The sequence below is a fragment of the Crassostrea angulata genome, chromosome 10 (assembly GCF_025612915.1).
Source record: "Crassostrea angulata isolate pt1a10 chromosome 10, ASM2561291v2, whole genome shotgun sequence".
NCBI lineage: Eukaryota > Metazoa > Mollusca > Bivalvia > Ostreida > Ostreidae > Magallana > Magallana angulata.
Genome location: NC_069120.1, coordinates 39,007,619 through 39,012,140, shown reverse-complemented (window position 1 = coordinate 39,012,140; position 4,522 = coordinate 39,007,619). Strand labels below are relative to the sequence as shown.

General features: G+C 36.2%; 1 pseudogene; it reads right to left on the bottom strand.

Annotated features, from left to right (window-relative positions):
* Positions 1 to 2,836: 2,836 nt before the first annotated feature.
* On the bottom strand, positions 2,837 to 4,522 carry LOC128165968 (aquaporin-8-like; annotated as a pseudogene).

The following is a 4,522-nucleotide window of genomic DNA, read 5'->3' as shown; positions in this document are numbered from 1 at the left end:
TTCATTTTTCTTTCTAGAACAAAAACCGTTGTAATACCTTTTTTTTCATAAAGTTAATACATGTTGTTGGAAATTAAGCACAATATTGAATTAAAAATTTTTTAATGGCTTAAAGGTGGCTTAAAGGTAGCTCTTAAAGATGGTCATTCATCCTGTGAAATGAAAAAAAAAATCACGACCAAGCCTCTTCAAGCCTATGCTTAAAAAAAGGTTCAATTTTGTCAGGCTTTCCACCTTTCTTGTGAAAGACCTTTTGCATTTCTTCTGAATAAAAGCGTTTTCCTCGGTCAATTAAAAAAGTGTATAGAAAAAATTGCTTGTATTGAATTTGATTTAAAAGAATTCTTGAGACATTTCATAAAGAAGTCCTTCCTTTTCCATCTTGAAATAGTTTCAACGTTGTCCGGGCCCTATTGTACATGTAAGAGGTGCTTGTTATCGGTATTCCTCTGAAATCGTAAGATATAAATAATTATAGTGAAATAATCCGATGTCCCCTTATACCAGTAATTACAATATGAATTTTATTAATTTCACAAATAGAGGAAAACTATGAAATGCCCCCCCCCCCCCCGCCCCGCTATATTGGTGACCTTGACCTTTTATTTTTTTTTTCCTAGTAAAAATATTTATTCTGGGCAATGCATGTATATGATATGCAACAAATGCCAGATTTTTTATATGTACGTTATGAAACGAAACACCCCCATCACGTGCCACATACACATCTCGTTCCTCGCGGGGGGGGGGGGGGATATTTGTTTGACCTAGACCTTTAACCTTGACCCTGTTATATCACATGCGATGTCATTCGATTGATAGCCAATAGAATCATTAACATGCACCTGTTAAGAGTCGCCGTGTCCGCTCATTATGGCTGCTTTTTATTTTATTTTTTCATCGAAAATCGGTTTTTCTTTAATTACCCATTAATCATTTACATTAAAAATCAAAGTACTCAGAGTACTGTAAAGCGCTTAGCCAGCCTCAATGCTACTTTTTTCAAATCATTGTTAATTGTTAATATTTTAAAATCATAATTATACAGAAAGTAAAAGAAAAAACAGTTTCATGATAATGCATCATATGTAAGAGATCCTGACCATACCATTTCAATCACTTTGAAGAAAGGAGTTTGTAATGTATATTAAGTGATTAGTCAGCCCACGGACTGACTAATTAAGTTGGGATGAAAATTCGATTGCGCTTGTGTACATTGGAATTCTGAGAAGGAATTATATATAGACATTCTTGGTTTAAGACATTCGAAGTTATGAAACTGACTGTCCCTGGGTTCCGGAGTCCGCATATACATTTCTCGAATTTAAGTGGATATGTGGTTTAAAATTCAGAGAGCGATTTTTGCAATTTTAAAAGTCTAATTATAAATAACGAAAGTTGATGTGCAGTCATACACTGTACCGCAGCACGCCCGTTTCCTACCCTACAGTTATTAAAGTAAAGCGTGAAAACTCAATGTACACCCGCATAATATTATCGCTCTGGACATTATATATCTTGTATTTCTATAGGCTGTACATTCACTTTTGATCTAAAATTAATATTCCGCTGGCTGACTTTATTTCCTTTTTTAAATGCTAACCTTGTTGATGTATACAGTTTACGGCAAGTTTTGAATACATTTGCTCAGTGAGTGAAAACAAACTAACGGTACCTTTTCACCAATTGAGACCGTAAAATATGACTAAATGTCATTGAATTTAAAATCGACAAATTGCACGAGAAAATCACGACATGAATCAAAAGATCAAAATTACACAACAAATATTTTTAAAAATATCACGTTGATAAATTTGTCGGCCTTTGAGGGTCTCAAATTTTTTCTATGTAAACTTTTGATATAGCAACAAGACAAGGGAATATCTCTGATTACATGCTTTGACACTCCGAGATCTGCACCTATGGCCATCCATTGTTTACATCGCACAGCGGTCACCCAACATGCAACTAATAATAGCAGCATAAAATGTCTCGTGGCATGTTTAGTTGTGTAATCGCGATGCACCCTCAGACTTCACTGATATTGTGAAAGTTTGCCATTTGTTCTGATCTTGATTAAATAAACCCACAACTCTACGTTCTTTTCCAAAACCTGGGATCTAAATAGAAACTTAAAGATACCATGATCTTATTATTTTTAGAATTCGAGCGTCGGTCAGCATGATCACTAGGTGGCGCTTATAAAAAGATCGTGAGATTTGGTGCATCCCTAATAAGCGCTAGCGCCTGCGCTTAGCGCTTAAAAAGAACTACTACATATGTAGTTACTGTAGCAACTTATAATTAAGACTTCATTGTATTTTTAACCAATAAACAGCATTTGCATCTGTTCTGGTATTATAGTCCTTTCTGATATAAAATAATCATGATGTATATTAATTTGTTAAAATAGATCATATTAGAAAGGACACTATTATTAGTAACCCTATCAATGGCATTTCCAGTGGTGGAGAAATGCTAAATTTTTAATTTGTTTTTTTCTTTTTAATTTCAACAGCAAGAATGTGGTAGATTATCCTTAATTAAAATAGAAACATATTTAAACTAGTGTGGCATTAAATTAAAAACAAAAAATATGCCAGTGATTTTTGAGATATAAAATTTAATGTGAGTACGTATGAAGATTTATTATGATTAACTTCTTACAGACATTCTCTCTCTCTCTCTCTCTCTCTCTCTCTCTCTCTCTCTCTCTCTCTCTCTCTCTCTCTCTCTCTGAATTGAACACCACCAGACTCTACACGGAAGGTCTGTACTGTTCTCTGGAACCGGAGGCAAAAAGAAATCTGAAAGTAGATACATATATTTATTTACACTAAATCTCATACTTTTGTAAATTTAACTTTTGAGTCTGCGAAAATAACGCTGACTTGCCTAAACACAAGGGTTGCCACCACCGCCCCCGCTGCTGGCCCCACCCAATAGATGTAGTGATAGTTCCACACATAAGATCTGTCCTGATGTAGAGAGTAACACACGGCCGGGCCTAAACTTCTTGCTGGATTCATGGATCCGCCGGTCAACGATGCCCTAGATCAGTCATTAACAGAATTCGGACTTTCGATGATATCAAAATTTCCAATTTTTTAAAGAGCAGTTCGGCAAACTATATTCGCTTACAAACAAAGCTGTTTGAGTTTTTTTTTTACATTTTAAGATTGTTTAAACAATACAACACGTACTTTCAGTGACCATTTTCAAATCTTGTAAAATAAATTTGATTAGTACATGTATATGTGTCTGACTATCAGTACTTTGATTTCTTTTTTAAAAGCTCTGATTATACTATAGGATATCTATAGTATTTAAACTGTACCTACCCCGCCATAACTCCTACAACTATCGATAAACCAGTGACTAGGGGAGATAACTGCTGCTTGTTTTCGTCTACTGTTACCATGAGAACTGTAAGCACTAGTATGAATGTGAGAATCCCTTCGGCTAGCAGTCCCCAACCTGGCTCCGTACCGTTCACTAGAGTAGTAGATCCGCCAAGGTATAAACTGTACATATCGGAGGGTAATATAGCCTGTGTTAATTAAAAAAACAAATGTAGCACGGAAATGATTGTTTTTATTCAGTTTGGGCCAGTTACTAATTGTTTTGATGTAAATACACAATGACGGAGGACAGTATACAGTACTTACAAGGGATAAGGCTGCCCCGGTCAGACCTCCAAGAATCTGGGCAAAGAAGTAACACACCGCCACACGGACAGTCACACCCCCACACAAAGTGACAGAAGCTGTGATGACGGGGTTAAAATAGCCCCCACGGTTCAAGGGAATGGATAAAAACAACTGTGAATACGATGACAGGATTTTTTTTTTTTGGGGGGGGGGTCGAAAGTTTGAAGGAAAGGGGCATTTTGACTGAGATCATTATCATACGATTTACACTTGGGAAATCATTTTACGTGAGAATTATGATTTGCATTTATCTTAAAGAAATCAATCTTTCAGTTCATATAACGTCACAAACGCAACGTTATCATGAACCAAAAATATTATGAAGAGCTGAACTGAGCAAAATCTTTAATGTGAAAAAGGTTTTCATGTAATAGTGCATACGTATATCTTCTTTATGCAGTTACGTTATATGATAGTTTAATACACTTTCTGCAACCTTCGGTAATATTAGTTATAACAAGACTCGTATACCTTATTTTCCCTGGACCAAGAATGAGACATGCGTAGACACAGCCCTGTAGTACCCCAGCCGGGAGGATGGTGCTGGCCTCGACCCTGGGTGGAAACAGACACACCACAAAAACATAGAGGGCGGTACCCCCGAACTCCGCCAGGGTCGGACGAATATATTTATCCATTAATTTGTCCCCCGACTGCCGTAATTTGATTCAGATAATACGGTGGTTGTTTGATAGCAAAACTGCGAAGTTTTAAATAAAAATGGGTTTATATATAGGTGTTCGAATTACTGTTAACGCGTAGACCTGTACGATAGGTAATTGTCCTTTGTAATAATGAACTCAGTACGCTGA